The sequence below is a fragment of the Coloeus monedula genome (genome assembly GCF_965178545.1).
Source record: "Coloeus monedula genome assembly, chromosome: 1".
In the NCBI taxonomy this organism is placed as follows: Eukaryota; Metazoa; Chordata; class Aves; order Passeriformes; family Corvidae; genus Coloeus; species Coloeus monedula.
In genome coordinates this window covers 104,004,552-104,014,027 of record NC_138781.1, presented here as the reverse complement: position 1 = coordinate 104,014,027, position 9,476 = coordinate 104,004,552, and positions in this window count along the sequence as shown.

Here is a 9,476-nt window from a genome sequence, read left to right as displayed (position 1 = left end):
TTCTTCCTAATTTCACTCCTAAGTGCAAAAGGGAGTCAGACAGGACTGGCTTTCTGGGAGCTATGATAATGCATTTAAAAGTACATTTATAAAATTAAAATTAAAATGTATCTCTGCACATGTATCATAAAACTGGTTCTGCAGAGAACACACTTTACTGCACCTGAATTTTGATGAGAACGTTGAAAATAATGCCAAATGCAGATTAAAACCCACAGCTCTGTATATGGAACACATCATTTTTTTTTCTTGAAAAAAAAAATAGTGTATACTCAAGTTTAGTATGGTAGGTACCAATTAATTGATCCTGAAAATAAGAAGCTAAAGTTTTCCTAGTTATTTTGACAGTTTATTCCTCAAATAGTTAATGTATTAGCTATTACAGGGTAATTTTAGTGGTGTCAATCAAGATATCTTTAGAATAATAGCTACTACTACTTACAAGTGTCAGATGTTTTATTGTAAACCAGGAGAGAAAAACCAACAAACAACAAGCCAACAAGTAACACCCACCACCCACTCACTCCCAGAAAAAAAATCCTCTCTGCCCTCATTATTTGTGATTGTGGATAGACAAAAAGTGGAGCATTTCAAAATAGACAATTTTTATAGAAACCACTATTTGATATGAAAAGGGAACACTGACAAGCCTTCCATCAAATTAATTATCTGAAATTTGTAAATAAATTTCTGGAAACTTCACAAGTTCACTGTAGTTTAGTGATGTCACTTGGTGTTCATGTTTACAATTTGATGCTAAGAATTTATTGCCAACCTGAATTTGGAAGCTAGCCTATGAAATCAGTGTCTTTATAAATGACTGGAAAGACATTTCAATGAATGAAAAGTTCAAGCTAATAATTTTCTGTCTTTAAAACCCCAGATAATTTTTTATGATTCTGTTAAACTTGGAATGTGACTCTTCACCAATTTAGAAGCTACAGAAAATTGTATTGTAAATGTACCATATTTTTTAATGTATTTTGCATTATTTTAACCTATTCTTGAGTCAATTTGTACAATAAATAAATTGATGAAAAGATTGATAAAGATTTTTCACTTCCCTATATAGATCAGAAAAAAAGAAAAAAAAACCACCTGGATTTTACAGAACACTTTGAATTCAGGAGCCAATTTAAAAGAAATGTATTCTGTTCCATACAAAACAGCAAAATATTACTTAGCCAATTTTACAGGTAGAAAAATCAATCAAGATTGTCTCAAATTCACTAGTTTTCCAGAGGTCTGAATGTTGGCTTGATCGAGATTCTGCTGTGAGACTGGCATTCAAATACAGTAGAACATAGGTCATAAAACAAAAGGTAAAATCCTAGAATTACTAATTCTGGAAACCATTCCCAGGAACTTGACAGACAAGAAGGTGGTTAAAATGTTCAGCAAGGATTCACAAAGGGGAAGCCATGCTTGACCACTCCGAGAGTCTTCTACAATAAAATGACTGAGTGGGTAGATGAGGGGAGAGCAGTGGACATTGGATACCTTGTCCTGAGGAAAGCTTTTGGCTCTGTCTCCTGCAAGACCCTCAAAGACAAGCTGCTGAATGGGCTGGAGAAGCATGAAGGTGGATTGAAAACTGTTGAGCATCCGAGCCCAAAGCATGGTGATCTGTGGCATAAAGTCTAGTTAGAGGCCAGTATCAGGCAGTTTATCCCAGGGACCTGTACTGGGTTCAGCCTTCTTCGAGATCTTATTAATTATCTGGATGAAATGCTGAAAACATTCACATTCTGTTTCACAAAACAGATATTTGGCTTGTGGAGAGGTAAGAGGGGGAACCTAGAACCCCCTGCCAACACTCGATAGGCCAGTGCAGGTCAATGGTAAATTATGTGAATCTCATCAGTAGTCATCTCCATAATAATAGTCTTTCTGAAAAAAAAGTCATTCAAAGAAATAATAGAGTGCAGATTTATGAGTGAGATGTAAAAACAAAAGCTACAAAATCTTAAAGCCAGAGGAGCTATTACTGAACTGAAAAAAACAAGTTTCACTACTTTGACAGCAGATTCCTAGAGATGGATGTTAATATATAACAGAAGTATATTTTAAAAGCAATACCAATTGAAATGATAAGACAACTGAGGAGGAAGTTAATACTAAAAAGAATGCTTGAAAGATTAGAATGTATGGAAGAGGAGCACACCAAAACAACCATTATTATAGACTAACACAGCCTTGTTTTTCTCTGGGCTCATGCTGGAGTCCCAGCATACCTGACAAACTCAAATCAATGCCATGACATTGCCTCAAATGTTCATTGGGAAGATATATATATATATTGCATATATATACACATATATGGAGCTGATACAACAGTTATAAAATATCTTACTCCAGAATCCTCTACCAGGAAGAGTAATAATAAAGAAAAAAAGAGTCATATCAATGAAACAAGTGCCATCAGCTGTGATAGCTGGTGTCACATATTAAGCAACTAGAACTTGTCATTCTTACTTGATGCCAATTTTCCACCCGGGCATAACAGCCAAGAACCTGATGATCAATAGACCCTTCATGCACATTTTGTAAAACAAGTTCAGGGGAGAGATACCAACTGCATGGGAGCTCTATCCAAATTGCCTTTTGTGGCAATTTGGAATATATGGGAATTTTTTCATGCCCCTTGCACAGACAAAGCACATCATATTTTAGGGCAGTTCATCATGTACCTTCTGGCTTTCAGTTTAACTTTTTGAGCTCTAGGTTTGGGTATTTTAGATTAATGATCAAGCCTAACTTACCATCAGCCGACCATGCTGCTTAGTGTGAGGCACTTTGTGTAAGCTCTGACCTCATTACCAATGAGGAGGATAAGATGGGTGCTCCTTGCCTTTCATAAGCTCTGCCTTCTTTAAGGGGAGGCTGGTTGTTTCATCTACAGTTCCCTTTCCTGGCCCCTAACTCCCCTACAGAAGCCACTGTAGTCTCCAGACAGTGAAAGATCCATCATGGTGGAGAAACAAAGGCAGCTTAGTCCATAACCCCTTTTATTACTTCCTTTTTTATTCTCTTATAAGAATTCTTGCTTTAGTCTTTTTCTTAGAGATCTTTTCATATAATGCTCTCTCTTGGTCTGATTCCTCAATTTGTGCAGTACTTCAAAGCTCTTCATTTATAGCAATAACGTTTCTCCATTGGCTGGTATTGCTTATTTTTCATTCTTTATAACAATAATAATGTCAAAACAAAACAAGCATCTGCTCAACTGCAGTAAATTATCTGGCTTTCCATTCTCTGTGCAGAGTAAATATAGCTGAAGTTTATTTCATAAAGTGAATGTTTTCAGGGTGTAGTATGCCTGACATGAGTACTGCTCAAAGGTAGAATTTAACCTTTCATGTCTGGTTTAAAGTGCTCAACTACTCTCCCACGATTTCCAGCAATTTTTGGCCCTGAGTTTCTTTAAGTTATATATGATCAATTAATTAGAAAACAGAGCACCACTTGAAGAAACAAGTGATTTATAAGTGGAAGGTCCACTTCTGCAATTTGCTGTTGGATGCTGTTAAAACAGTTAACCCACAAAATACTGATGAATGTTCCCCTGAGAAGCTGCTCTTTTGAATTTGACCCCTAACAGTAAAATAGTCCTCACAGAATTAGTCAGGATGAAGCTACTATTAGAGAACCTCTCTGCAGAGAAGTGCAGACAGGCAGGCGTAGATATGTCAAGGCAGCCACATGTAAGCCTGTTATGAGTTCAGAGCTGCATAGTAGAGCTGTGTTTAGGACAAGATAGCACAATTTCTTTCTAATAAGTGTTTATTTATGTGCTTGAATGATAATATGGTTTCTATATCTACAGCTGGCTGGCATCTGGACAGCTCAGGGAATGGTGGGAATATTCACATGATACTCTATTTACTCATACACAGACACATGAACAAGGGTAGCAGGAAGAGAACACCTCCTGTGCAGAGTTCTATTTGTGCCGCACTTCTTTTGCCACCTTCCTGGTAGTGTCTCGTAAAGCAGAGCATACTCCAGACTCCATGTGCTGCACTGGTTACCACTTTCAATAGCATTTTTGGTGAACTCATCAAGCGTTCTAGTCCCTTGCACAGAAACCCTTATTGTCTATGTATGCAGCAAAGTAAATAATTCTCAGCCATTGTAGGATGGGGATCAATATCCAGACTTTTACTATGACTATACTTTTAGAAATCAGAGGTAAAAAAGTTCATGAGGCACAAAGATGTTGTACATACAATGGCCTAGATAAGGAAAAGGAAAAAAAAAAGGATGTTAGTTTGTATACCCTATAATCAAATTGAATTTATGGTCATTTCTGAGACAAAATGTCACTGCCTGGAATATCAGCTGCATGGAATGACCTTGAATGATATATGTATTAAGAGCTCTACAATGCATTCATGCTTATCTCAAGAAGAATATAAAATACTTTAGTATTTCTTATGCATAATAACAATAAAAATATTTATTATTTTTCTCCTCTCCTCCTGCAGCTGAACCCATAAACATAAGACAAAAATAAGCCTGATTCTTTTACCAGTGGACATTACATTAACAGTTATGTGTCATTTGATAGAAAAATCATTTGGAAAGGAAAATTACTGATATATTAACATTTTAAAGCCTTGTGTGAGTCTATTCTGAAATGAATCCATTAAGAAAGAATTAGAATTATTTGCAGAATTGGTTTACTAGAAGTTGAAAAACAGGATGTAGAATACAAACACTTTATGATGTGAGAACAGTGTATTTCTAACCGAAGTGTTCAGCAGAAAATGACATAAACTTATTAAAACCTAGAATTAAAAATCCCATTCTGTTGCCACTGAAAAGTTAATCACAGTGTGAAGCTAATCCTGGATATCAGGACTTTCCCACCAATAAGCTCCATGGTATATAAAGTAGATCCTACAGTAGCACATTTATGCTTTACATGCTAAGACTTGAACCCATATGAACCATCTTAAATGTAAAAAAATAAATAAATAAAAATAAAGAAAGAAAATGAATAAGAACCACAATAATCAGCATTTAAGTTAATATAGGAGCATGAAAGGATGTATATAATCATCTACTTAGTGGAAGCTGCTTGTGCAGTAATTCTCAATAAGCACTGGATCTTTGGGTCTTCAGTAAAGCAATAAAAATTCACTGCTTAAATAGATGAAAAAACTACATTCTGCAACCATCAGAAAAATAAATAAATAAATAAATAAATAAAGCCGGCAGACCTTGCTATATTTCATTAAGATTGTTTCAATAACTTTGCAAAATAATTTCAGTTGATGGAAGCTTTCAACACCACAAATACTGTATTTGTATTGCAACAACAAAGACTTGATAGACTAGTAGCTCAAAACTCAAGAGCTTTGTCCTATTGCTTTACTCCAGTATTTTGCAGCAAGGTGCAGAAACCCAATGGACAAATGATAAGGTTCTTAGTGAAGTTTTTCGGCTAGTCCCGAAATGTAGAATAGCATTAATATAAAGCTGTTGGGCAAACATTTTCAGAATTCTTTCAATAGTATAGCATTGTATAAAACTGCTCAGTGTAAAACATATGAGTGTAGCCTTAATGAGCCAGTGTATTTCTACAGACATACAGAATTTCTAGCAGTGCAACTGTTTAGTGATCTTTTTCCCATCCATTAGTCTAAGCAAATCTGCATGAAACATAACCCCCAGTAAATAACTCAACACTTAAAAAAACCCCCAACACTGTAAATATCCCCACAATGACACTATTTTAAGGACTTTTAAAATATGGTTTCTCAGTGTACAGATGATTGATTGTTCCAGCTGAGAATCCTCTCTCAGTTAAAAGAAAAATACCTCTAAGAAAATCAGTAGGCACTTTATTATTTTCCACTTGTTTTGCATAAGACAGGGTTAAGTATGCTCTAGGGCTTCAGAATATCAGTTTCAGGTGGTAGGAATATAGAACATGTGTTGTAAATTGGATAATTAGGTGTTTTTAATTAGCTGTTTTGATGAGGAAGCACGCACAGTCAAAAAAGGCATCCGAGACCAGGAGAAGGAAGTTTTTGAAAGCTATAATGTCAGATTGAGCTGGACTGTTGCCTGGAATGTGCTCAAAGATTAGCTTAAAAACTCAAAAGTGTAAATAGCATTGGAGAAAATAGTTGTTCTGTCAGAAAATGATGTCTTCCTCTCTTTACACTGTTGCAACACATGTACTTTTGAAAGCTCAAAGGATGAATCAAGGTATAGTGCCATTTTAAAACAATCACAGAGGGAAGAAAATTGATGTTTCTCTCTCACATTCATCTCTAAATATTACCTTTTAATGGCTTTTTAAGATCTGATTTTTTTCTGGTTTCTTTTTTTTAAATGTTTTTTATTGATGAGTTATGACTTCATTTTCTTTTTTTGGTTTTGAGATGCATGATATTTGTTTTCTTTCTTGTCCTCCCACATTCTTCTCTAAGGTACAGGTTGCAGGGCTTCCCTTCAACTACTATGAGAGACAGTAGTAAATGGGTAGGAATACAAAAAGTCCTTTGGGTATGCCTAGAATCTAACTTTATTTGGGGTATGCCAACTTCTGAAAAATGGCAGGGAATATTAAATTCCCAGGAAGTCAGAAGCAATAAAACATATGAGAACTTCCTAACTGTGATCAAAGAAAGAAATAAGCAAGAATTGTTGGGATTAGGATGATGTTATTCATCTAAGAAAACAGAGTTTGTGTTCTTTCTCTACCTACATATGAACAATATTGCTTGCACCTCTTAAATAATAAAAAAACCAAGAAAATTTTGGGGTGGTTGAAGTCCACAAGAGCCAATGGAAATTGTGTTTATTTGTTTTTTTGTGCAAACTGACATAAGGATTTCCTTATCTTTTCTTGAAATGTTACCTGTAGACAAGGAGCACCCATTCTTAGACTTTTTTAAACTGCCAGAATTCTGAAGTTGTAGTAATAGAAGGTAATAATAATAAAAATAAAAAGAATATGAGGCAGGATAATTTATGTTTAATGATCCTGATTACATCTTTGACAATTTTTCCCATTTTCAACTCCCTAGTAAGAATTACAAAAATGCTTCCCACCACACTATCATGAACTTAAAATCTACAGTGAAATATCAGGAATATGCCACTCTAAGAAAACAATAAAATGGAACACATTTCTTATGTCCCAGGTCTCTGCAATAGTAGGAATATTGTTAGGTGTCTCTGAGGGTATTTGGTGTCCTACAAAGGGAAAATAAAGGTTGAAATTCTTCTTTTAGTAAAGCTAAAGTTGTAGAACTCCCAATAGGTTGTATTTCTGATTGTCTTTCAAACTGCATTCCACAATGATACTTCTGCCTGCTTGCTGAATTTTTGGTCCCCCTTCATGCTCTTTTAGTTTTTTGTCTCTCTCTTCTTTTTTTCTTTCCTTTCTTTTAAAGGTGCACATTAAAGAAACATCAAGAAATTGCTCAGAACAGAAAGTGCACACTTGTCAGAATCGTACAAGCCAGCAAATCAATAAGGAGGAGAAACGTGGAAAGCTAAAATTGTTCTGCATGATCTTTGGAGAACACCAATATTCAAATGCAGTGTGTATTTTGCAAGGAATATCATGAACAGTTAACTTATGTCCTGGACAATGCAAAGGAAAATTAGCAAGATGGTACAAAGTGGGTTTAATTTTCAGTGCCCAGAAATATTATTTGTTTCCATTTACCCTGACATTCAGTTCCAACCCAATATATCAGCTATACCAATAGCCTGAAAACATCTGCTTTATCCCTGAGGAATGAAGTCTCCAGAGAGCTCTGCTACAACACCTGTTTGGTGCATTTGGCAGTGCCTAAAATGACTTGCATTACAAAGTTCTTTTCTTGAACAGCAGGAAAAGCAAAGGAGAAAGCATCAGCCAAGTAGATTCTTCTCTGAATTTTTGCTGTTCCAAAATTTTGCAGGTTTTTGCAGAAGCATTCAGTTTGTGGATCTTTTTTAGAAGACTACTTCTCTAATAATCAGGTTCTCTCAGCGGTCTTTACCGCTCTTCAATAATAATGGAAAATAAATATTTCAATCCTGTTGCAATAAATCTTGAAGACTACTTGTGGTTGGCTGGTTGCTTTGTTGGTTGGTTGGCGGGGTTTTTTAGTGAATCCAAACCATCTATCACATAGGAGCCGTTAGACAGCAGAAGACCAATGACTTTTCTGCTGGGCAAAGGATCCACAAATCAAAATATGTGGTGAACAATTAGGAATTTCTTATTACAAAAACACTCTGAAGAAATAGCAAAGATGAAAATACATTTCTGACAAATACTTACAAATTACATTAATTCTAATATTTTTTTACTTTTTCTCTGGTAATGTAGAGCAACAGAAAGGTAAGGGATATTGTCATCTCCTTTCAGGGCAATTAATTTTCCAGAAATACTTGAAATTTTAGGAGACAGTTAATTCTTACTTTCTGAATGAGTTTTAACTTTGAAAACCTTCTCGTGATTGTAGATGTGTAGAGAGCAAGCATGGAGAGGTTCTGGTTTTGAGCAGCTTAGTGTCAAGATACACAGGCCCCAGGATGTCAGCTATTCTCTGGATTTATCTTGGCCTGAGTGAAGATATGTTATGGCTTTTTTAACCATAAAAAAATTACCTAATGGTCAGGTAACTGTCTGATTTGTTTCAGCTTTGCTTAGACTTACATAATCATGTGGTGTAAATATATATATCTATACTTTTATTTTTGTATTCGTTTGAAAGAGTTATTTTCTGTAGAGTGAACCTATGATCTTAGAATAAAACCCAGAATATAATAAAATCACAAAATGAGAACAGGCCTTCAAAATATTGTCCCAGGATGTTGCCATTGGAACAGGAGTGCAAAACAAGGAACAAGGTCCAAACAATTTACTAGTGCTTAGCTTCTGATCAACAAAGGGATGCAATATCATGACCAGGTTAAAATGAGTTTTAGCATAAAGAAGTATTCAGTCAATGTAGAACAAACAATATAAAGTACAATCAGACTTGTAGACCAGCTAAGAAAGATTACTGAGCAAACAGTGTGAGCAAATATATAAAAATGTCCTCAAGCAAATCTTTTGGTCACATGCAAAAAAATTTTTCCAAGTGACCTACAAAACCAGAACTGACCAACTCAGGTGGATATAGAATTTTTGTATGAAATGTGGTGGTTTAAAACCAGCTGGGAATTAAACTTTAAATAATCTACCCCCCTTCCCCGTGCTGCTTTCTGGTGAGAGAGGGACAGACACTGTGGGTTGAGATAAAAATTTACTGAAAATGAACACTAATGGGATGAGAAATGAACAGTAACAACAATGTTAATAACAAAAGTATACAACAGAGGGTGATTTACACACAAACAAGGTGCTCACCACCTTGACTCAGTTCTGCATGGCCACTGAGACAAAGAAAAATGATGGATGATATTTCAGGATCTACAAGTTGTTCCCAGCTCAGGAGCTAACCAACTACAGTAATCAT